General features: G+C 44.1%; 3 non-coding genes across 3 annotated transcripts; 1 reads left to right on the top strand and 2 right to left on the bottom strand.

The window, feature by feature from the left end:
* Window positions 1-390: 390 nt before the first annotated feature.
* Window positions 391-472, bottom strand: trnas-gcu (transfer RNA serine (anticodon GCU)). Its single transcript has one exon. It is a non-coding gene; the product is annotated as a tRNA-Ser (tRNA).
* Window positions 473-9,791: 9,319 nt separating this feature from the next.
* trnas-uga (transfer RNA serine (anticodon UGA)) lies at window positions 9,792-9,873 on the bottom strand. Its single transcript has one exon. It is a non-coding gene; the product is annotated as a tRNA-Ser (tRNA).
* Window positions 9,874-10,566: 693 nt separating this feature from the next.
* trnak-cuu (transfer RNA lysine (anticodon CUU)) lies at window positions 10,567-10,639 on the top strand. Its single transcript has one exon. It is a non-coding gene; the product is annotated as a tRNA-Lys (tRNA).
* The last annotated feature ends 15,649 nt before the right edge of the window (window positions 10,640-26,288 follow it).

The following is a 26,288-nucleotide window of genomic DNA, read 5'->3' as shown; positions in this document are numbered from 1 at the left end:
TACAATGGATTATTGTGCATCACCTTAACCACGTGGTACAACCCCTTTACTTCATGTAACTTTAATATCTGATCTTGTCACAGATAAGTAGCCGAAGCACCCCACCAATGTACAATCAGGAGGACGTTCATCCACGAGAGGTGGCAGAAGGTAATAATGGGAGAAGTGAATACGGTAACCTCGACTGCACAGTGGGTAGCCGAAGAAGAATTGGTGGCAATGTGGGGTTAAGCCCCAAACACGTCTGCCTCCGTTCGTACTTCCGTTCGTCCCTCCTCTAACCCAACTCGATGCAAGTGGCCTGACAACTTGGAATAGTTTGTCACATCAGTGATTGCAGATCCATCGTGTAAAATGAATCCCACTTCCGAGAAACAATGGGCGAAAAATCGACGAAGATTGGTTTCGAACCCACGTGTGCAGAGCACAATGGATTAGCAGTCCATCGCCTTAACCACTCGGCCACCTCGTCGCACAAATTTTTGCGGCAATACGTCTTAATTCGTTTTGCACCCATGAACTGATGGAAATTATTTGCCTCTTTCTATTCAACCAGGTGTTCAACAGGGGGAATTGCAGTGGTGGTGGTATAGTGGTGAGCATCACTTCTTTTGAAACCGTTGACTCCGTTTCAATTCCCGGCCATCGCAGTAGTAGTTGAATTGGATGTTTTTCGCGACATCCTGAGTTTCAAACTGAGGAAGACTGGTCAACTGTTTCTCATTCAGAATTTATGCGGATTATCTAAGTGAGGTGTTTAAGATGCGAAAAGGTGTAGATATTGTAGACGTGGAGTTGATGTTACCTGTTGTGGGTCAGTCTAAAACGAGAGGTCATCATCTTAGAATATGAAGCTGCAAATTTACAAAAGATTTCAAGAAAAACTACTTCTCCCAAAGGGTTTTAATTCTGTGGAATTCACTTCCTCAGAGTGTGGTGGATGCAGGGACAGTGAGAAAGTTAAGTAGGACTTAGAGAGACTTTTATTGGTAATGAGTTGAAGGGTTCTGGAGAACGGGCAGGACGGTGGTGTTGAGGCCATTATGTTTGATCAGGCAAGATCACATGGACGGTTTTACGCCCAAGAGGCTGAATTGCACATCCCAGCTCCAATGTTATGTGTTCTCGGGAGCGAGGTGTTCTGGCTGATATCTCAATCGATCTCTTGTTCCGGAACATTTCAGGTAGCAGATGATGAACATTTCAGTCATGATCGAATGGCTGGCAGACTCGATGGGTCGAATGGCGTAACACTGCTCACATATCTGAAGAATCTATCGTTTGCGCGGCTTCATGACTTTCTAACTGAGGGAAAGAAATAGTTTCCAACTCAGAATTTGTGCGCAATTATGGGGGGAAGTGAATTAAGTAACTTTCTCGTCATTTTCTAAAGTGGTTTCAATATGCAAAGTGTTCGATTATTCACAACCCCAAGTCCCAAACACTAAAAATCACAGCATTTTTCCGTCACCCTCATGAAGTGGATCAAACAGAGACACAACAGACACGTTACAGACGAGGATTGGATTCGAACTCAAGTGCGCAGAGCACAAAGGTTTCTTGTGCATCCCCTTAACCACGTGGTACAACTCCTTACTTCATGGAACTTTAATGTCTGACCTTCTCACAGACAAGTGACCGAAGCAACCCTCCAGTGCACAAACAGGAGGATGTTCATCCAGGAGAGGTGGCAGAAGGTAATTATGGGCGAAGTCAACCCGGTATCCTCGACTGTACTGTGGATAGCCGAAGAAGAACTGGTGTCAAATAACGGTTTAGCCCCAAACCCGTCTGCCTTCGTTCCTCCGTCCTCTAACCCAACTCGCTGCAATCTGGCCTGACAACTTGGAATAGATTGTCACATCAGTGATTGCAGATCCATCTAGGAAAAATAAGGCCCACGTCCGAGAAAAGTGGATTTAAAACCAACGAGAATGGAATTCGAACACACGTATATAGAGTACAATGGATTAGCAGTCCATCGCCTTAACCACTCGGCCACCTCGTCCCACAACTGTACATGTCAACAGGTTTTAATTCGTTTTGCATCCATGAACTGATGGAATGTATCTGCTTCCTTCTATTCACCTGGTGTTCAAAATTGGAAATGCAGCGATGGTGGGAGAGTGGTGAGCAAAGTTTTCTTCCAAGCAGTTGTCCCAGTTCGATTCCTGGTCATCGATCGAATAGTTGAATCGGATGTTATTGTGCGACATCGTGAGTTTTAAACTGAGGAAGACTGGTCCACAGTTTCTCACTCAGAATGTATGCGTAATTATCTAATTGAGATGTTCAAGGTACCAAAAGGTATGTAAAACGTTGACGTGGGGCTGTTACTTCCTCTTGTGGGGCATTCTAAAACGAGAGGTCATGCTCTTAGAATAACAGATTGCAATTTTTAAAAAAAATTGAGGAAAAACTACTTATCCCAAAGGGTTTATGATTCCGTGGAATTCGGTACCCCAGATTGCGTTGGATGGAGGGAGAGTGAGTAAGTTTAAGGAGGAGGTAGAGAGATTTTATTGGTAAGGAGTTCAAGGGATACGGAGAACGGGAAGACAGTGGAGTTGAGGCCAGGATGGGATCAGCCAACATCACATGGGAGGAGTTAGGCTCAGGAGGCTAAATTGCCTACTCCCGCTCCGAGGTCATGCGTTCTAGGGAGAAGGTGTTCCTGCTGATAACGCAATCGACCTTTTCGTCTGTAACATTGTAGGTCGCAGATGGGGAAGATATCAGCCATGATAGAATGGCTGGGCAGACTCGATGGGTCTAATGGCTGAAGTCTGCTTCTTTATTTTATGAACTTATCTTTTGCGCGACTTTGTGAGTTTCAAACTGAGAGGACGGAACTGTTTCTAACTCAGAATTTATACGCAATTAGGTCAGGGAGTGAAATAAGTAGCTTTCTAACCTTTTTATAATGTGGTTTCAACATGGACAGTGTTCGTCGAATTCACCACCCGCCAAGCCCGTGAACCAAAGCAAAAAATCACAGCATTTGTACTTCATGCTCATGAAGTGGACCAAACAGAGACACAACAGACACATTACAGACGAGGATGGGATTTGAATCCACGTGTGCAGAGTACAATGGATTATTGTGCGTCTCCTTAACCACATGATACAACTCATTTACTTCAATGGAATTTTAATATGCGATCTTATTACAGGCAAGTAGCCAAAGAACCCCTCCAGTCTACAAACAGGAGGAAGTTCATTCTGGAGAGGTGGGTGAGGAGAATTATGGGAGACGTCATCCCGGTAACCTCAACTGTACTGTGGGTAGCCGAAGAACTGGTGTCACGGTGCGGTTCCATTGACAACGTATCCAGAGGCACATATAGTGACGAAGACTGACAGGTTCAGAATGTCTCTTACACTCTCACACATTACCCGAGAGGTACAGGAATCCCCCATTTACAACCGGGACCAGAGAAGGGCAGAGAGAATGCACGTCACTCCCACATACAACATGTTGACGGATTCAACACAACCAAAATATAAGAAAAGATCATCACCACATATTATCTTCTTCGAAATCCCGCCGTCCCAACTTTAATATAATAAAACAATTTTTATCAGTTGTGTCTCACTCTAATCTGTGAACTTCGCTCTACCACAGTGTGTTGACATATACTGGCCACGACACAGAACCGCAACAGAGTGGGGGAGATTCACATGAACTGTCGGTGATAGAATGTGATCGGGTGGACGGAGAGGTGTTAGGAGTATGTAAAATTTAAACAATCTATATTCATGCATTTCCCAATGGAATTGGTGGAATTTGGAAGTGTTTATCTTGAGGATCAATTGAGCAGAGACTTTAAAGCATTTTATCTGTGGTTCCCTCTGTGTGAGCTATGCAACATTGTACTGTGTCATGCTGTCTCCTTCATTCCTGGGACGAGACTGCAAGAAGGATTCTGAAAGGTATTTGCTGCAAAGCAAACAGGAACGTGCGTGATGTTTACTTTTGCTGTGAGGTAGAATGTAAATAGCAGAGAATAGCCTCGATTCCTCGACCTCGGGCTAATGGCCCAGCACGCTTCGGCTGCGGCACGCTGCTCCTTAAACCAGGAGCTACAACAGTACTGCCTGGCTGTAGCCACACAACTATTCACTTCCGCATTTGTTCTTTCAACAAGAACACACGTTTGAGCACACTGATTCTGGTCTGCATAGTTCAGTTAATTTACTTTCGTGCTGAACGGTTGTTCTATGAAGGGCATGTGATTTATTCTGTGACTTTGTTCTGATGAGAAAGTGGGGAATGACTGGAATCACCTTCATAGAAGGAAGTTCGGGACGGCAGTTTCACCTCTTTGGGAACATTGATCACGCTCTTACTGATTTCTTCAAGCTTTGCTTCAAGTCCGACCCCAGAGAAGACAACTACGAGCAAAGTGGCGCAGCGGACGTGTGCTGGACCCCTAACCCAGAGGTCTATGGATCTAAACCATCCTCTGCTATTTATATTCTCACTCACACGAAACGGAAACGAGTTGCTATATGTCAGCAGCACATCTGCCTTTTTCTTTATTAGTATCAAAGTTTTGCTTTCAGTCTGATCCGCTCTTTGGCACCGGTTCTTCAGCTACCCACAGTACAGTCGAGGAGACTAAGTTGAGTTCTCCCAGAACATTCTTCTGGCTCCTCTAGTGGATGAACGTTCACCTGATTGGACACTGGAGGGGTTCTTCGGCTACTTGTCCGTGAAAGCAGTACCGGAAGCAGCTGTGGAGAGAGATTGCAGTCGCCAGAATGCAACTCTCCATTTGTACACTTCACGTCGCTCAGATCTTAGACTCTCAATAGCTTCGTGTGAGGAAGAGGTAGAGCGGGAATTCGGTTCTTGTTGATTGGAGCAAACTGTTCAATGCAGCAATGAGAAGCTCCTTCACCCCCAGCGGGTTGGATAAGGATGGCACTCAGATAAGGGCTCTGGCTAGGGATTAAAAGTAGGGAAAGCATCTATTGTTTGAAATGAAATGACGATGAAGATAGAATTTATGTCGATTTGCGAGTGGATCTTAGTTTGGACGACAGCCGAGTGGTCTAAGTTGCTGCGTTTAGATCGAAGTCTCTACTAGAGGCGTGGGTTTGACTCCCACAACTGATATTGCCTTTTTTCTCCATGAGGTTAAATTTCTCCAGCAAGATTTTCAACATCAGGAAGATCCAATACCTCCCTTTCAGTGGAAAAGCGTTGGTCTCAAGACATGAGATTCTTGTTTAAATCCGCACAGCAAGACCACACAGGCAAAAGCGCAGTTAATGCCTCGATAATCTGCTTCAGTGACTCTGGTTGAGGAATTAATATTGAGCACAGGACTCCGGGTAAAATTCGTCTTATCTTCTTGTAAATAGCCTGGCTGGTTGGAGTGATTACATCCGTCTGAGAGGGGAAGTTGGAAACTCGGTTTCTATTGTGATTTACTGCTGGATAAAACTTTATTTCCTTATTGGCCCCCTGTGAGGTATTACTGGATATCGTTATTTCTCTATATTGCCCCTCTGTTGGGTACTATTGGATAACGTTTCCAGTCCAACTTTGACAAATGGTCACCTGGACTCGAAACGTTTGCTCTTTCTTCTCCCTACAGATGCTGTCAGATCTGCTGAGGCTTTAAGGCATTTTCTCTGTGGTTCCCTATGTGTGAGCTTTACAATGTTGTACTGCGTCATGCTGTCTCCTTCATTCTTGGGACTAATGTCGGGATGAGACTGCAAGAATGTTTCTGATAGGTATTTGCTGCAAAGCAAACAGGAACGTGTGTTATGTTTTCTTTTTGTGTCAGGGAGAATGTAAATAGCAGAGAACTACCTCTATTCCTCGACCTCGGGCTATTGGCCCAGCACGCTTCCGCTGCGGCACTCTGCTCCTTAAACCAGGAGCTACGATTTTACTGCCCTGCGGTAGCCACACAGGTATTCACTTCCTCATTTTTTTTCTTTCAACTAGAACACACGTTTGAGCACAGTAATTCTGGTCAGCATATTTCAGATAATTTACTTGCGTTCTGAATGTTGTTCTGTGAAGGTGATGTGATTTCTTGTGTGACGTTTTTCTGATGATAAAGTGGGGAGTGACTGGAATCACCTTCATAGAATGAAGTTCGGGGCGGCAGTTTCACCTCTCTGGGAACATTGATCACGCTGTTATTGATTTCTTCAAACATTGCCTCAAGTCCGACCCCGGACAGAGTCAACCACGAGCAGCGTGGAGCAGCGGCCCATAACCCAGTGGTCGATGGATCGAAACCACTCTCTGCTATATATATTCTCAATCACACCAAACGACAACAAGTCGCTATTAGTCAGCAGCACATCTACCCTTTTCTTTATTAGTATCAACGTTTTGCTTACAGTCTGATCCGCTCTTTGACACCTGTTCTTCAGCTACCCACAGTATAGTCGAGGTGACAAAGTTGACTTCTCCCAGAACACTCTTCTGGCGCCTCTCCTGGATGAACGTTCTCCTGTTTGGACACAGGAGGGATTCTTCGGCTACTTCTCTGTGAAAGCAGCACCGGAAGCAGCTGTGGAGAGAGAATGTAGTCGTCAGGATGCAACTCTCCAATTGGATACTTCACGTCGCTCAGATCTTAGACTCTCAATATCTTCGAGTAAGGAACATGTAGAGCGGGAATTCGTTCCTGGTTGATTGGAGCAAACTGATCAATGCAGCAATGAGGAGCTCCTTAACCCTCAGCGGCCTGGACAAGGATGACACTCAGATACAGGACTCTGGCTGGTGTTCAAAAGTAGGATAAGCATATCTTGTTTGAAATGGAATGACGATGAAGATAGAATTTGAGACGATGTGTGCACGGATCTTAGTTTCGGCGACAACGCATCAGGGTGACCGAGCGGTCAAAGGTTCAGGTCGCAGTCTCTTCTGGAAGCGTGGGTGCGAATCCCACTCCTGATATTGACCTTTCCCCCACGAGGTTAATTTTCTCCAGCGAGATTTTCAACCTCACGAATGTCCAATACCTTCCTTTCAATGGAAAAGCGTTGGTCTCAGAACATGAGATTCCCGCTTAAATACGCACAGCAAGACCACACAGGCAAAAGCGCAGTTAATGACTCGATAATCTGCTTCAGTGACTTTGGTTGAGGAATTAATATTAATCCCAGGACTCCGGGTAAAATTCGTCTTCTCTTGGAAATAGTCAGGCAGGTTCGATTGTTCACATCCGCCCGAGAGGGGAAGATGGAAACTTAGTTTCTATTGTGATTTGTTGCTCGATAAAGCTTTATTTCCTTATATGCCCCATGTGAGTTATTAATGGATATCGTTATATATCTATATTGCCCCTTTGTGGGGTACTACTGGATATCGTATCCGGTCCAGCTTTGACAAAGTGTCATCTGGACTCGAAACGTTAACCCTTTTCTCTCCCTGCAGATCTGGTCAGTCTTGCTGAGACTTTAAAGCATTTTCTCTGTGGTTCCCTCTGTGTGAGCTTTACAATGTTGGAAGGTGTCATGCTGTCTGCTTTATCCTGGGTTTAATGTCGGGATGAGACTGCAAGAAAGTTTCTGATCGGTATTTACTGCAAAGCAAACAGGAACGTGCGTTATTTTTACTTTACGTGTCAGGGAGGATGTAAATAGCAGAGAATAGCCTCGATTCCTCGACCTCGGGCTAATGACCCAACACGCATCCGCTGCGGCACTCTGCTCCTTAAACCAGGAGCTACAACATTACTGCCCTGCGGTAGCCACACAACTATTCACTTCCTCATTTTTTCTTTCAACAAGAACACACGTTTGAGCACACTGATTCTGGTCAGCATAGTTCAGATAATTTACTTTCGTGCTGAATGGTTATTCTGTGAAGGGGAGGTGATTTCTTCTGTGACGTTGTTCTGATGGGAAAGTGGGGAGTGACTGGAATCACCTTCATAAAATGAAGTTCGGGGCGGCAGTTTCACCTCTCGGGGAACATTGATCACTCTGTTACTAATTTCTTCAAGCTTTACCTGTATTTATAGAACGAATACACAAACAATGAAGCGGGAGAATGTATTAAATCAGAGATTGGATATTCTTGTAACCAATACGGCTGTAATGGGAATCCTTCATTTTCCGATAAATCGGGATGAACAGATCGCTCAGTCAGAAATCAGATATCTGGGGATTTAAATGTGATTACTACAGTGATAATATTAACCATGTTAATGTTATTTTGCTCCAATTGAAACGTATCACGAATACCTCGTTAACTTGTTGCACAACTTGCTTTCAGCCAGGAGATGGCAGAAGTGCGCAATAGTTTGGGTCTCCTGATTGTGTCCACAGATCTCGATGGGAATGGAGCTGCTGCTTCCCGGGGAGCTGCCAAGCAAGAGGCACAGATACTGACCAACTGCACCCGCTCCAAATAGATTCCCCAAATTACTGAACAAAACAAAAACAAGCACAAATCATATTTTAAGAAACTATGACAGTGACTCTGAAAACAATACACCATGACCTCTGAAAGAATCGATTTGCTGTAACTAATTAAAGATGAACCGTTTCAATATCAGCCGTAATTCCTTACCAGTTCTCAGACAGGCACCGACTAGTTAGAAGTTTGCTTCACTTTTCAAGGTCTGGCTCAATAAAATCAATCACAGGCCCATGATCTGCTTTCCTCCTGTTCAAAGAACAAAGAACAAAGAAATGTACAGCACAGGAACAGGCCCTTCGGCCCTCCAAGCCCGTGCCGACCATACTGCCCGACTAAACTACAATCTCCTACACTTCCTGGGTCCGTATCCTTCTATTCCCATCCTATTCATATATTTGTCAAGATGCCCCTTAAATGTCCCTATCGTCCCTGCCTCCACTACCTCCTCCGGTAGTGAGTTCCAGGCACCCACTACCCTCTGCGTAAAAAACTTGCCTCGTACATCTACTCTAAACTTTGCCCCTCTCACCTTAAACCTATGCCCCCTAGTAATTGACCCCTCTACCCTGGGGAAAAGCCTCTGACTATCCACTCTGTCTATGCCCCTCATAATTTTGTATACCTCTATCAGGTCGCCCCTCAACCTCCTTCGTTCCAGTGAGAACAAACCGAGTTTATTCAATCGCTCCTCATAGCTTATGCCCTCCATACCAGGCAACATTCTGGTAAATCTCTTCTGCACCCTCTCTAAAGCCTCCACATCCTTCTGGTAGTGTGGCGACCAGAATTGAACACTATTCTCAGACACATCCACTTTGTACAAGGGCGCACTAACTGGTTTTCAGAGTAAGAGTCAGACTGCAGTCACTTCGTTCTCTCTCGATCCCTTTATCCCAGAACCACCTCACAACCAGGAATGGAACTTCTCACAGAGCCAAGAATGGAATAGTTTGTCGATTCTTCCACTGATTCAGGACCGCCCATCGCCAGGATGTATTCGTCCAAAAGAGTTGGGATGAAATAGGGCTGAGTTTCACTGTATCCAATCAGTCCCCGGAGAAGCACAAAAACAGTGAGTGAGGGAGAGAGAAAGAAACAAAGAAACAGATAGAGAGATAAAATATGTTCCATTTCTACCACGATCTTTTTACCCCAAAAAACATTCAGCTGAATGAAACCGAACCACGTTTCCATTCGCTGCCGTTGCTGCTTCTCCTTCCAAACGTTGCAGGAAACGTTTATTGATTGTTGTTTTGAGTGCGAGCTTCTTTATATTTCGTTCAGTTTCCAAAACAAATGCTGAACATCTGACTGACTCAAACCGTTCATTTACAAACATTCCAACTCATTCTCGAGTCAGTGGCTTGCAAACACTTCGAAACACAGTCGCTGCGAGCAGAGTTCGAACCAGCGTGGGGAAGCCCCACGGGATTTCAAGTCTAACGCCTTAACCACTCGGCCATCGCAGCTGTAATTTGGTTTCATTAGTAATTTGGTCGATAGAATACATTCTAAAACCAGCCTGGAATCACTCCAGGAAGTTATTGCATTCAAACGATCAACGGGGCCCCGGTGTTTATATGAGGAGGGGTTGAATCTTCGTGGAAAATGACCATAGGATTTGGAGAGAGGCCTTGAGAGACTCGAAAACCTCAGCTCCCGAAACGCACAATTCCACCGATTAAATAGATTGTGGAACAACATCAGTTACATTGGAAATATATTGGAAATTCAAATGGAACAGGACCACACTTTACAGTCTGGAAGAAAAATTAAATGATGAAATCTAGAAATTACAGCACAGAAGGAGACCTGTGCAGGCCGAACGGTCACCTGATGACGCAACTAAAATGGTCACGTGTCGGGATTTCGGCAGTTCCCCGGATCGCGGTCAGAGCACAAGCCAGGAGGTGCTGCTCAATTATTAAGTCAGTTATTTTTTATTACATGTCATTGGTCGTCAGTCATTGAGAGACCAGCATTCCTACATGGTATCAGGAGTGGGCAGAACGTCTTCACCGCATCAACATGCTTGTATCACAGAATCGTAGAATATCCAGCTCAGAAGTAGGCCATTCGGCCCAACAAGTCAGCACTGACCTTCCGAATGAGCACCGCAGCAACTCTCTTCAAGAAGAGGTTTAATAGACAGTGCACCAGCAGCCCGGCTAGCTCAGTCGGTAGAGCATGGGACTCTTAATCCCAGGGTCGTGGGTTCGAGCCCCACGTTGGGTGCTTTCTTGTTATTATCTGAAAATATTGATGCTGAATGAACTGTCTTCATAACAGGAACACAAGGTTCTGTCCCTTGACTGGGAATCCAGAGGTCTAAACGAACCTCGTGACAAAATTTAATCAATATGTAATTAAAATTTCGTCTCAGAAACGGCGCAGAAAGGTTCTGCTTCCGACGGATCTTACTTCCACAACTGGGAACACATTACTAGTATGGCAGGGGGGTGGGTACGGGAGCAATAGGTCAGAAGGTGAGAGCATTGAGGGAGAACTAGGGAATAGGGACAGTGTGGCTCTGAGGCAGAGCAGACTGGGAAAAGTTGCTGAACACAGCGGGTCTGGTGGCCTGAAGTGCATATGTTTTAATGCAAGGAGCATTACGGGTAAGGCAGATGAACTTAGAGCTTGGATTACTACTTGGAACTATGATGTTATTGCCATTACAGAGACCTGGTTGAGGGAAGGGCAGGATTGGCAGCTAAACGTTCCAGGATTTAGATGTTTCAGGCGGGATAGAGGGGGATGTAAAAGGGGAGGCGGAGTTGCGCTACTTGTTCGGGAGAATATCACAGCTATACTGCGAGAGGACACCTCAGAGGGCAGTGAGGCTATATGGGTAGAGATCAGGAATAAGAAGGGTGCAGTCACAATGTTGGGGGTATACTACAGGCCTCCCAACAGCCAGCGGGAGATAGAGGAGCAGATAGGTAGACAGATTTTGGAAAAGAGTAAAAACAACAGGGTTGTGGTGATGGGAGACTTCAACTTCCCCAATATTGACTGGGACTCACTTAGTGCCAGGGGCTTAGACGGGGCGGAGTTTGTAAGGAGCATCCAGGAGGGCTTCTTAAAACAATATGTAAACAGTCCAACTAGGGAAGGGGCAGTACTGGACCTGGTATTGGGGAATGAGCCCGGCCAGGTGGTAGATGTTTCAGTAGGGGAGCATTTCGGTAACAGTGACCACAATTCAGTAAGTTTTAAAGTACTGGTGGACAAGGATAAGAGTGGTCCGAGGATGAATGTGCTAAATTGGGGGAAGGCTAATTATGACAATATTAGGCGGGAACTGAAGAACATAGATTGGGGGCGGATGCTTGAGGGCAAATCAACATCTGACATGTGGGAGGCTTTCAAGTGTCAGTTGAAGGGAATACAGGACAGGCATGTTCCTGTGAGGAAGAAAGGTAAATACGGCAATTTTCGGGAACCTTGGATGACGAGTGATATTGTAGGCCTCGTCAAAAAGAAAAAGGAGGCATTTGTCAGGGCTAAAAGGCTGGGAACAGACGAAGCCTGTGTGGCATATAAGGAATGTAGGAAGGAACTTAAGCAAGGAGTCAGGAGGGCTAGAAGGGGTCATGAAAAGTCATTGGCAAATAGGGTTAAGGAAAATCCCAATGCTTTTTACACGTACATAAAAAGCAAGAGGGTAGCCAGGGAAAGGGTTGGCCCACTGAAGGATAGGCAAGGGAATCTATGTGTGGAGCCAGAGGAAATGGGCGAGGTACTAAATGAATACTTTGAATCAGTATTCACCAAAGAGAAGGAATTGGTAGATGTTGAGTCTGGAGAAGGGGGTGTAGATAGCCTGGGTCACATTGTGATCCAAAAAGACGAGGTGTTGGGTGTCTTAAAAAATATTAAGGTAGATAAGTCCCCAGGGCTTGATGGGATCTACCCCAGAATACTGAAGGAGGCTGGAGAGGAAATTGCTGAGGCCTTGACAGAAATCTTTGGATCCTCGCTGTCTTCAGGGGATGTCCCGGAGGACTGGAGAATAGCCAATGTTGTTCCTCTGTTTAAGAAGGGTAGCAAGGATAATCCCGGGAACTACAGGCCGGTGAGCCTTACTTCAGTGGCAGGGAAATTACTGGAGAGAATTCTTCGAGACAAGATCTACTCCCATTTGGAAGCAAATGGACGTATTAGTGAGAGGCAGCACGGTTTTGTGAAGGGGAGGTCGTGTCTCACTAACTTGATAGAGTTTTTCGAGGAGGTCACTAAGATGATTGATGCAGGTAGGGCAGTAGATGTTGTCTATATGGACTTCAGTAAGGCCTTTGACAAGGTCCCTCATGGTAGACTAGTACAAAAGGTGAAGTCACACGGGATCAGGGGTGAACTGGCAAGGTGGATACAGAACTGGCTAGGCCATAGAAGGCAGAGGGTAGCAATGGAGGGATGCTTTTCTAATTGGAGGGCTGTGACCAGTGGTGTTCCACAGGGATCAGTGCTGGGACCTTTGCTCTTTGTAGTATATATAAATGATTTGGAGGAAAATGTAACTGGTCTGATTAGTAAGTTTGCAGACGACACAAAGGTTGGTGGAATTGCGGATAGCGATGAGGACTGTCTGAGGATACAGCAGGATTTAGATTGTCTGGAGACTTGGGCGGAGAGATGGCAGATGGAGTTTAATCCGGACAAATGTGAGGTAATGCATTTTGGAAGGGCTAATGCAGGTAGGGAATATACAGTGAATGGTAGAACCCTCAAGAGTATTGAAAGTCAAAGAGATCTAGGAGTACAGGTCCACAGGTCATTGAAATGGGCAACACAGGTGGAGAAGGTAGTCAAGAAGGCATACGGCATGCTTGCCTTCATTGGCCGGGGCATTGAGTATAAGAATTGGCAAGTCATGTTGCAGCTGTATAGAACCTTAGTTAGGCCACACTTGGAGTATAATGTTCAATTCTGGTCGCCACACTACCAGAAGGATGTGGAGGCTTTAGAGGGGGTGCAGAAGAGATTTACCAGAATGTTGCCTGGTATGGAGGGCATAAGCTATGAGGAGCGATTGAATAAACTCGGTTTGTTCTCTCTGGAACGAAGGAGGTTGAGGGGCGACCTGATAGAGGTATACAAAATTATGAGGGGCATAGACAGAGTGGATAGTCAGAGGCTTTTCACCAGGGTAGAGGGGTCAATTACTAGGGGGCATATGTTTAAGGTGAGAGGGGCAAGATTTAGAGTAGATGTACGAGGCAAGTTTTTTACGCAGAGGGTAGTGGGTGCCTGGAACTCGCTACCGGAGGAGGTAGTGGAAGCAGGGACGATAGGGACATTTAAGGGGCATCTTGACAAATATATGAATAGGATGGGAATAGAAGGATACGGACCCAGGAAGTGTAGAAGATTGTAGTTTAGTCAGGCAGTATGGTCGGCGCGGGCTTGGAGGGCCGAAGGGCCTGTTCCTGTGCTGTACATTTCTTTGTTCTTTGTTCTTTATTACACAACAGATAATGATTTGAAACAACTTCAGTGAAGATCTGTCACCGGCAGTGTCACGGTTCCATGGCAGAGAGCACGGCTACACAGCAGAGAGCTCAGTTACACAGCAAGATATAATTTTACAAACAGGGTCTCTCTGTGTGCAGCAGAAAACACATTTTCCGAAAAAAACAGTTTCTCCATCTCGGCACCTTTTCTGTGTGTCATTGTATGTGTGTCCTGATAGTCTCTTCGTGACTTTTTGTGTATCTTTCTCTGTCTGTTACAGCAGTGCTGCTGTTATGTATTAATCTCACTTTTCCCAAACAGTAATTGTGATTAATAGATACAGAAACATTTCCAAACTGACATTCAGTACCAATGTCTGATAGAGACTGAAACCCACCCTCACATACAGTCCCAGACATTGACTCATAATGAAGGAACCCTGCTCTCACAAACTATTGAGACTGAGGTGCAGAGTGTTCCCTCCACTCGCGAATACTACCTGTGATTTACAGAGACAGAACACATCTCAGTCAGGTGAGTAGCAGAGTTTGATGGGTACAACATGTATTCCACAATCACCTTCTCTGCGCCAGATAATCAGATGCAGACGACATGCGGCGTCTGTGTTGGTTTAACAAGGGTTTTACCCAAGAACAGGAACAGATTTACACAATATCAGGGTATAAGACGTAGGAGCAGAAGTAGGCCATTCAGCCCATCGAATATGCTCCGCATTTCAATGAGATCATGCTTGATCTGATATATGACGTGTTATGGCCTTATACGGTGGCATATTATCACAGTGGTTACCTCACAGAGCCAGCGATCCGGGTTCAATTCCAGCTTTTGGTCACTGACTGTGTGGAGTTTGCACTTTCTCTCCGTGTCTGTGTGGGTTCCCTCCGGGTGCTGCGATTTCCTCGCACAGTCCAAATGTGTGCGCGTTAGGTGGACTGTCCATGCTAAATTGCCCCTTAGTGTTCAGAAAGTTGGGTGGTGTTCCAGGGATGTGATGGGGACACAGAGGCTCTTTCAGAATATCGTTGCCGAGTCCATTGGAAGAATGGCCTCCTTTTACATTTTAATGATCTCATGATAATACTCATGTCCACTTTCCCGGCATTTTATCTCTAGATTTCACGATGAACCTTTAAAACCAGCAATCCCACCAAGCCTCAGGTAGCGGTAACTCCTCAATGGTCGTTAATTTCCCGGCTGTCAGTCATTTGGCCAGTCTTGAGTGAAGTCACATCCTGGAAATGACATACATTGATCCAGTTCTAAAATAAATTAAGTCGCTCTAGTCCCTGATGACCATAGGCCCTTTGAGTCTAAGATCTGACTGGTGGTGATTTAACCTGAGGATCACCATACTTCAGGCGAGGATCAATAATAATAATACTAATAATCTCTTATTGTCACAAGTAGGCTTCAATCAAGTTACTGTGAAAAGCCCGGAGTCGCCACATTCCGGCGCCGGTTCGGGGAGACTGGAACGGGAATTGTGAGATGGCGGGGTTTTCATGTTTCAAGTCGAGTATAACCGTGTGATCTCTATCTAATTAATTTGGTTTTGCTTCTGCTAATCTTGTCTCACAGTGAGGCAAACCTCACTGATTTGATAGACGAGTGATCGTTCTTCAGTCTTGTCATTGTCGGACCCGCTGAATATGCAGGCATATCCTGTGTGGCACGATTTAGCTCCAACTCAAGCTATAAGTTTGTGGATGATACCACTGCGGTAGGTCGTATCGCAAACAATGACGAATCAGATGCAGGAGGTAGATAAATCACATGGTTGCATAGTGCACTGTCATGTGAGTGTACATTTAAGACATGTAAGTTTAAGCAATGCACATTTAAGAAAACAGTGATGTCAGAGAGTGGGTGGAGCTGGGCTTTAGGTCAGCCATTTTGCAGATTTTTACTTTCAGTTTAAAAAGCAGTTTGTGTGTGTCTGTGTGTTTCCAGAGAGCTGCAAGTTTGAAAAGAGATTGGGAGTGTCTTCGTTTGCAGGGTGCTGGATCTCTGACATAAAAGACCATCTCTGGATCATTTGGGTGATTTAAACTGATAATTATAAAGCCTTCAACCTGATGTGATTCTGTTTAAAGGTGTTAAGTCTCTTGGAAGTTTGAAGGAACATTTTAAGGAATTGTTTCTGTTGCGATATTTTCTGAGTTATCTTTGAAGTAAGGGGCGTGAAGAGATCCAATGTTTATTTAAGATGTTAAGTTGAGTTCATGGAATAAACAGTGCTTTGTGTTTAAAAGCCCTCGAGTCCATAATTGTATAATAATAATACACCAAGGGAAAAAGCCGTGTGCCAGGAAAAGCAACAAATCCATTAAAGGGAGAGGTTGGTTGAACTCCATGATACATTTTGGGGTTCTGAAAACGCCTCACCCATAGAAATTGGGGGCTCGTCCGGGATAAAAGTCTATCTATTGGATTGGCTTTTGTGAACTTAAAGACAGTGAAGGATTGTTCCTTTTCCGGTGTGGTATTTTAGTTTACGTGGGGCGAGTGTTGTGAACAATGGTTCTTTCAGAGGCTCAGAAGATTTTGTGGGTGGAGAATGTCACACGAAGTACTTTACGGGCAGAAACGAACAGCAGACTGTTAGATTTGGCAAGAACATTGCAGTTAACCTTACCTGACAAAATGCGAAAAGATGAAGTAATTATGGCAGTGGTTAAGCATTTAAATTTGCATGCGATAGAGTTTGACTCATTGGAAATGGCAAAAATTCAGTTGCAAATTAAACAAATGGAACATGAGAAAGAATGAAAGCGGCTTGAATATGAGAGGGAGAGAGAGGAAAAAGAAAGAGAAAGAGAGAGAGAGAGGAAAAAGAAAAGGAGAGAGCAGAAAGGCGAAAAGAAAGAATAGTCCTAGCAGAAGAAAAAGAAAAAGAAATGGAAATACAGAGGAGGGAAAAAGATAAAGAGAGCGAGTTTGGACTTCAGAAAATGGCCATGAAACATGACAATCAGTTAACATTGGCAGACGTAAAAGGAAACGTACAGCTGGATGATAGTGATGAGGATAGTGTGAAAGCGCGTCACAGTCGAAGGCTTTTTGGGAAACTATTTAAATATGTCCAAGCACTGCCACGGTTTGACGAGAAGGAAGTGGAAGCCTTTTTCATTTCATTTCAGAAGGTAGCTAAACAAATGAAATGGCCACAGGACATGTGGGCGTTACTGATTCAAACAAAGCTGGTAGGTAGAACTCGTGAAGTGTTTGCATCACGACCGGAGGTGGAATCTGGAACGTATGAGCAGGTGAAGAAACCCATCTTAAGTGCATCTGAGCGAGTGCCTGAAGCTTACAGACTAAGGTTTAGAAATTTAAGGAAAGAATTTGGTCAAACATACATGGAGTTTGAAAGGCTGAAACAGAGTAATTTTGATAGGTGGATAAGGGCTTTGAAAATAGACCAAATGTATTAAGTTCTCAGAAAATTATACTTTTGGAGGAGTTTAAAAATTCAATTCCTGATGTAGTGAGAACTCATGTGGAAGAACAGAAGGTTAGAGCTGCGAAATTAGTATCGGAAATGGCAGATGATTATGAATACGTTCATAAATCAAAGATTGTTTTCCGACATCAGTTTCAGCCGATGAGGGATAGAAACTGGGGACATGAGAAATACTCAAGTGGTAAAGGTAAAGGTGATATGATGGGAGACAATAAAGGGAGTGTACCTCTGATTAAAAAATAAATCCAGGAGGGTGGAAAAGAAATGAAAAGTTTCAAATGTTTTCACTGTAATAAACTTGGCCATTAAAGTCACAGTGTTGGTGGTTGAAGACAAGCACTGAGAAGGGTGATGTGGTAAAACACGATAAGACGGTGGGGTTTGTAAGAGTGGTAAAGGAAATCCCAAGGGACGCGAAGGAGGTGCAAACAATTGTACAGCCTGTTCAAGAAGTAATTGTTAAGAAGGTGCCAGATGTATTTAAAGAATTTACTTGTGTGGGTAGAATTTACTTATGTGTATCAAGAGGAGCAGGTGAAGAAGTCACAATGTTTTGAGATACAGTGGCTTGTCAATCTTTAATGGTAAAAATGAGGAATTATGTAGTTTGGGAAGAATGTTGCCAGAAAAGGTGGTGATATGTGGAATTCAGGGTGAGAGGAGTCGCGTTCCATTGTATAAGGTGAGGTTGGAAAGTCCAGTGAAGAATGGTGAAGAGGTAGTATGAGTAATAGATAAACTATCTTGTCCAGGAATACAGTTTATCTTGGGTAATGATATACCTGCATCGCAGGTGGGAGTGATGCCTACTGTGGTTGATAAGCCAGTGGAAAATCAGTCAACTGAAGTGTTGAAGGACGAATATCCTGGGATTTTTCCGGTTTGTGTAGGAACAAGGTCGCAAAGTTACAGGTTAAGACAAGAGGAGAAATCAAAGAGTAAAGGTGAAGTTGAAGTGCAATTATCAGCAACAATTTTTGATCAGATGGTTGAAAAAGAACAAGAACAGGTGGAGGATGAGGCGGATATTTTTAGTTCAGGAATATTTGCGGAGTTATAACAGAAAGATGTGGAAATAAAACGGATATATCAGAAAGCATATACGGAAGAGGAATCTGAGAGTATACCAGTGTGTTATTACCGTAAACATGATGGCCTGATGAGAAAATGGAGACCTGTACATATGCAGGCGGATGAAAAGTGGGCAGAAGATCATCAAGTAGAATTGCCGGTAGGGTATAGAAAGGAGGTGTTGCGAGGTGCACATGAGGTACCAGTGGGAGGTCATTTGGGAATAAGGAAAACACAAGCTAAAATCCAGAATTGTTTTACTCGCCTGGACTACATAAAGATGTAGTTAAATTTTATAAATCATGTCGCACATGTCAAGTGATAGGGAAACCTCAAGCAATGATAAAACCAGCGCTCTTAATACCCATTCCAGCATTTAAGGAACCTTTTACAAGGGTCCTAATCGATTGTGTAGGACCGCTTTCTAAAACAAAATGTGGGAATCAATATCTTTTGACTGTAATGGATGTGTCTACTAGGTTTCCAGAGGCCATTCCAGTACGTAATATTACAGCTAAAAGGATTGTGGAGGAGTTACTTCATTTCTTTACTAGATATGGACTACCACCAGAAATTCAATCCGATCAAGGAACTAATTTTACTTCAAAGTTATTCAAAGAAGTTATGGATAGCTTAGGAATAAAACAATTTAAATCAACTGCGTCCCATCCAGAATCGCAGGGAGCGTCAGAAAGTTTGCATCAGACATTAAAGCCAATGTTGAGGCCGTATTGTCAAGATTAACCAGAGGATTGGGATAAATAAATCCCATTCGTATTGTTTGCAATTAGGGATGCACCTAATGAGTCTATCAAATTTAGTCCTTTAGTCCGCCTAAATTGATTAAGGAAAAATTGGTGGGTGCGAAATCGGAAATTACACTATTGGATTACATGCCAAATTTTAGGAAACGATTAAATAGAGCAGGTGAATTGCCTAGACAACATTTGAAAGTTGTACAAAATGGAATGAAATTGGTAGCGGACAAGAAATCCAAAGTTCGTAGTTTTGCCAGTGGGGATAAAGTTGTTACCAGTGGCAGGGGAGCCTTTAAAAGCTAGGTTTTGTGGACAGTATCAGATAGAAAGGAAATTAAATGAGGTGAATTAAGTGGTAAAAACACCAGATAGAAGGAAGACTCACCGAGTGTGTCATGTGAATATGCTTAAAAGGTACTTTGAAAGGGAAGGAGAGAAAAAGGAGGTTTTAATGATTCTAATTCAAAGTGACGAACCAAATCCAGATGACTGTGAATTTGACATCCTCAAATTAAATTGGATAATGAGGATGTTCTTAAAATTTGGTATGAATTGTTAAGTTACCTTCCAGAGGAAAAACGAACTGACCAGAGAGAGTTATTGAAATCACATGGGCAAGTTTGTAGTGATAAATTGGGTAATATTAAAATGGCTATACATGATGTAGCTGTAGGAAATGCTGTTCCTATCAAACAACATTCATATAGACTTAATCCTTTAAAATTGGCACAGGTTAACAAAGAGATTGAGAGTATGCTTAAAATGGCATAAATGAAGTGGGTAGCAGCCAATGGAGCTCACCCATAGTGATGGTACCTAAACCAGACGGTACCCAACGGTTGTATGTGGACTATAGAAAGGTGAATGCAGTTACAAGAACTGACTCTTACCCTATCCCACGTTTGAATGATTGCATTGAGAAAGTAGGACAATCTGCTTTTATTTCCAACTTCCAGGTATGGAAAGAACATTTAAAGCATCGTATGGAGTTCTTCGATCGACTTCAGGTGGCGGGGTTGGTAATGAAACTAGCCGAAAGTGAATTTGCAGGAGCCCGAATTACTTTCCTTGAGGAGTTTCTGATACCCTCAAGAGGAAGGGAAATAATGCGATTTCTTCGAATGAGTGGATTTAATCGAACTTTAGTGCAAACGTTTTGTGGCGTGATTACTCCACTGATGGAATTGCTGAAGAAACGTAAAAATATTCAATGGACAGCGTACTTTCAACAGGCATTTGACTGCCTGAAAGCTGTGATCACCAATGTTCCTGTATTGGAGAATTGCAAGGGACTATGTGGTCAGATTGAACTAAAGTATCTGATTCTAAAGAGAAATGCAGAGTAGTAGAGGAATTGATGGATCATTATCATAGAATTTACAGAGCAGAAGGAGGCCATTCAGCCCATCGAGTCTGCACCGGTTCTTGGAAAGAGCACCCTACCCAAGGTCACCCAAGGTCAACACCGCCACCCTATCCCCATAACACAGTAACCCCACGGGCAATTTTGGACACTAAGGGCAATTTATCATGGCCAATCCACCTAACCCGCACATCTTTGGACTGTGGGAGGAAACCGGAGCACCCGGAGGAAACCCACGCACACACGGGGAGGATGTGGAGACTCCGCACAGACAGTGACTCAAGCCAGAATCGAACCTGGGACCCTGGAGCTGTGAAGCAATTGTGCTATCCACAAGGCTACCGTGCTGCCCCCGTGCAGAGATCTCGTGCAGAGATTTTGTTCAAAGAGACTGTCAATCGAGAAGGATTTCGGTTGGAGGAAGAAGAACAAAGAAAAAATGGACGAGATTATTATACCTGTTTGCATGTGTTGTTTTTTTTTTAAGCGAAAGTGTATATTTACTGTGTATATTTCTTATTGAATGGTGCAAAAGTGAAAAATGAAACCATCTTGAAATTGAAGTTTTTTTTTCTTGGGTGGAGGTGTCATGTAAGAGTACCTTTAAGACATGGATGTTTGAGCAATGTACCTTTAAGAAAACAGTGATGCCAGAGAGTGGGTGGAGCTGGGCTTTAGGTCAGCCATTTTTCAGGTTTTTACTTTCAGTTTAAAAAGCAGCTTGCGTTTGTCTGTGTGTTTCCAGGGAGCTGCAAGTTTGAAAAGAGCTTGGGAGTGTCTGTGTTAGCAGGGAGCTGGATCTCTGACATAAAAGACCATCTTTGGAGCATTTGGGTAATTTAAACTGTTGATTGTAAAGCCTTTAACCTGATGTGATTCTGTTTCAAGGTGTTAAGTCTCTTGGAAGTTTGAAGGAACAGTTTAAGGAATTATTTACTGTTGCAATATTTTCTGAGTTATCTTTGAAGTAAGCTGTGGTAAGAGATCCAATGTTTATTTAAGATGTTCAGTTGAGTTCATGGAATAAACAATGTTTTGTGTTTAAAAACCCACGTGTCCATAATTGTAATCCCACACCTAGGGAAAAAGCCATGTGCTAGGAAAAGCAACAAATCCATTAAAGGGAGAGATCGGTAGAACTCTCTGATGCATTTTGGGGTTCGGAAAACGCCTCGCCCATAACAGTACCTAAAACAGCCTGTCTCTAAATATCGGAAAGACCAAGGAACTGATCATCGACGCCATGAACCGTTGCACAACACACACACCCGTCTGCATCAATGGGTGCTAAGTGGAGATGGTCGATAGCTTTACATCTCTGGTGGTCGCCATCACCAACAGTCTGTCCTGGTCCACTCACGTTGATGCAACAATCTAGAAAGCCCAACATCGTTTCTACCTCCGAAGGAAGGACAAGAAATTCGTCATGTCTGCTTCGACTCTCACAAACTTCTACAGATGCGCCATAGAGAGCATCCTATCGGGCTGCATCATTGCTTGGTATGGCAACTGCCCGGTCCAACTTCGCAAGAAACTGCAATGTGGTGAACTCAGCCCAACCCATCACACAAGCATGCCACACGCACAGTGATTCTGCCTACAACTCCCGCTGCCGCAGGGCAGCAGACAACATTATCAGAAACCCTCCCACCCAGGTTTTGACTTTTTACAGACTATTTCATCAGGCAGAAGGCACTGAAGTCTGAAGACCCGCACATCCAGACATAGGAACAGCTTCTTCCCCACAGCTACTAGACTCCTCAACAACTCTCCCTCGGACTGATCTGTTCCCTGTAAGAACACTATTCAGGACGCCCTATGCTGCTCTTGCTCATGGATTTACTTTGTTTGTCCACTTGTTCCGCGCTGTAACCAATCACTGTTTGTCGATGTACCATTTGGCAATGCACTGTGTCGATTATTCTTTTTTTGCCCACTCTGTATGTAATGTGTATGTGCCTTGGTAGCAGAAAAATACTTTTCACTGTACTTCAGTACATGTGACAGTCAGTCAAATCAAAGTGGTTCCTCTCTCCCTATCCGATCAATTCATCTCAATCAGAACAAGACTGAATTTTGAATTCTCGCTTTTCCGACACAGCTCGATGCAATCCGGCCTCACAACCTGGAATGGATTTGCACGTCAGTGATTGCAGATCCATCATCGAAAAATGAGTCCCACTTCCGAGAAAACATCGTATGAAAAATCGACTAGGATGGGATTCGAACGCCGTTACAGAGCGCAAAGGACGAGCAGTACATCGCCTTCACCACTCGGCCACCTCAACCAACAAGTGCATGCGTCGAAACGTCTTAATTCGTTTTTCATCCATGAACTGATGGAAAATATCCGCCCAGAGTCCAAAGATGTGCAGGTTAGGTGGATTGGCCATGATAAATTGCTCTTAGTGTCCAAAAGTGCCCTTAGTGGTGGGTGGAGTTAGTGGGTTATGGGGATAGGGTGGGGGTGTTGACGTTGGGTAGGATGCTCTTTCCAAGAGCCGGTGCAGACTCGAAGGGCCGAATGGCCTCCTTCTGCACTGTAAATTATATGATCTTTGACTCCAGCCCCGTGTTCAATGTTGGAAATGCAGTGTTTTTCAATAAAATGAATTCCCATCACATTCAGGGACTTTTATGAATGGACTGATGTGAAACACTTCAATATTATTTCCAAGAGGTTTCCACACAGTGTGAAAGGCCCCCGCTGAAAGACTGGAATCAACCAGCATTTGACAGCAAAAACAAACGCTCCCGGCTTCACAGAGGAATCCGTCGATCATCGGAACACACATTTCACGATGGACATTTTCTGATCATTCAGTTACAGGTTTCTACTCCTGCCTGGCTTTATTCCCCAGGAAATACCTGTCCAACAGGTATGAGGCACTTGGCTGAAAGAGTGGTGTGCGAAAGAGGGGTTCCTTTTCATGGGACACTGGCATCAGCTTTGGAACAGGGGGGACCTATACCGTTGGGATGGTCTCCACCTGAACCGAGCTGGGACCAGTGTTCTGGCGAAAAGAGTAAATAGGGTGGTCAATAGGACTTAAAACTAAAGATTGGGGGGGAAGGGAAAGTCAGGGAACCAAGAGGTGAAGTAATCAGTGGGAAGCATAGCTGCTTAGGAATACAAAAAAGCACGAAAAGACAAAACTCAGGAGAGGTTACGATAGTCCCCATCCCACAAAATATGACACAGTGTATGGAAAGGCTCAGTAAACCAAGGTACACCACACTCAGAAAACAAAAAGGGACGGTCAATAGAGAATTAAAGGTGCTATATTTAAATGCGCGCAGTGTACGGAACAAGGTAGATGAGCTTGTGGCCCAGATTATGACTGGCAGGTATGACGTGGTAGGCATCACATAGACATGGTTGCAGGGGGTTCAGGATTGGCATTTAAACATCCAGGGATTCACAACCTATCGAAAAGACAGAGAGGTGGGCAGAGGGGGCGGGGTTGCCTTGTTAATTAGGAATGAAATTAAATCAATAGCACTAAACGACATAGGGTCAGATGATGTGGAGTCTCTGTGGGTAGAGTTGAGGAACCACAAAGGCATAAAAAACATAATGGGAGTTACGTACAGGCCTCCAAACAGAGGTCAGGACCGGGGGCACAAAATGCACCACGAAATAGAAAGTGCATGTCAGAAAGGCAAGGTCACAGTGATCATGGGGGACTTCAATATGCAGGTGGACTGGATAAATAATGCTGTCAGTGGACCCAAGGAAAGGGAATTCATTGAATGTTTACAGGAGGGCTTTTTGGAACAGCTTGCGATGGAGCCCACGAGGGAACAGGCCATACTGGACTTAGTGTTATGTAATGAGCCAGACTTGATTAAAGATCTTAAAGTAAGGGAGCACTTAGGAGTTAGGATTAGTGATCATAATATGGTAGAATTCAATCTCCAATTTGAAAGAAAGAAGGTAGAATCAGATCTAAAGGTGTTACAGTTAAATAAAGGTAACGACAGGGGCATGAGGGAGGAACTGGGTGAGAGAGAGAGGGGTGAGAGAGAGAGAGGGCGTGAGAGAGAGAGGGGGGGGTGAGAGAGAGAGGGGTGAGAGAGAGAGGCGGTGGGTGAGAGAGAGGGGGTGGGTGAGAGAGGGGGTGGGTGAGAGAGAGAGGGGGTGGGTGACGAAAATCGACTTGGAGCAGAGCCTAGTGGGAATGACAGTAGAACAGCAATGGCAGGAGTTTCTGGGTGTAATTGAGGACACAGTACAGAGGTTCATCCCAAAGAAAAGAAAGATTATCAGAGGGGGGATTCGGCAGCCATGACTGACAAAGGAAGTTAGGGAATGCATCAAAGCAAAAGAGAAAGCCTATAAATGTGGCAAAGAGTAGTGGGAAGTCAGAAGATTGGGAAGGCTACAAAAACAAACAGAGGATAACAAAGAGAGAAATAAGGAAAGAGAGGATCAAATATGAAGGTAGGCTAGCCAGTAACATTAGGAATGATAGTAAAAGTTTCTTTAAATACATTAAAAACAAACGGGAGGCAAAAGTTGACATTGGGCCGCTCCAAAATGACACTGGTAATCTAGTGATGGGAGACAAGGAAATAGCTGAGGAACTAAATAAGTACTTTGCGTCAGTCTTCACTGTAGAAGACATGAGTAAAAGCCCAACAATTCCGGAGAGTCAGGGGGCAGAGTTGAATATGGTAGCCATCACAAAGGAGAAAGTGCTAGAGAAATTAAGAGGTCTAAAAATTGATAAATCTCCGGGCCCAGGTGGGCTACATCCCGGAGTTCTAAAGGAGATTGCTGAAGAAATAGTGGTGGCGTTAGTTATAATCTTTCAAAAGTAACTGGAGTCAGGGTAAGTCCCAGAGGATTGGAAAATCGCTGTTGTAACCCCCTGTTCAAGAAGGGAACAAGGATAAAGAGGGAGAACTATAGGCCAATTAGCCTAACCTCGGTTGTTGGCAAGATTCTAGAATCCATTGTTAAGGATGAGATTTCTAAATTCTTGGAAGTGCAGGGTCGGATTAGGACAAGTCAGCATGGATTTAGTAAGTGGAGGTCGTGCCTGACAAATCTGTTAGAGTTCTTTGAAGAGATAATAAATAGGTTAGACCAAGGAGAGCCCATGGATTATATCTATCTTGACTTCCAAAAGGCCTTTGATAAGGTGCCTCACGGGAGACTGCTGAGTAAAATAAGGGCCCATGGTATTCGAAGCTAGGTACTAACATGGATTGACGATTGGCTGTCAGGCAGAAGGCAGAGAGTTGGGATTAAAGGTTCTTTTTCGGAATTGCAACCGGTGACGAGTGGTCTCCCGCAGGGTTCAGTGTTGGGGCCACAGCTGTTCTCTTTATATATTAACGATCTCGATGACGAGACTGGGGGCATTCTGGCTAAGTTTGCCGGTGATACAAAGATAGGTGGAGGGACAGGTAGTATGGAGGAGGTGGGGAGGCTCCAGAAAGATTTAGACAGTTTAGGAGAGTGGTCCAAGAAATGGCTGATGAAATTCAACGTGGGCAAGCGCGAGGTCTTGAACTTTGGAAAAAAGAATAGAGGCATGGACTATATTCTAAACGGTGACAAAATTCATAATGCTGAAGTGCAAAGGGACTTGTGGGTCCTAGTCCAGGATTCTCTAAAGGTAAACTTGCAGGTTGAGGCCGTAATTAAGAAAGCAAATGCAATGTTGTCATTCATCTCAAGAGGCTTGGAATATAAAAGCAGGGATGTACTTCCGAAGCTTTATAAAGCATTAGTTAGGCCCC

The sequence above is a fragment of the Scyliorhinus torazame genome, chromosome 24, assembly GCF_047496885.1.
Source record: "Scyliorhinus torazame isolate Kashiwa2021f chromosome 24, sScyTor2.1, whole genome shotgun sequence".
Classification (NCBI taxonomy): Eukaryota; Metazoa; Chordata; class Chondrichthyes; order Carcharhiniformes; family Scyliorhinidae; genus Scyliorhinus; species Scyliorhinus torazame.
Note: the sequence above shows the minus strand (reverse complement) of the source record. Positions and strands in the feature narration are given on the sequence as shown.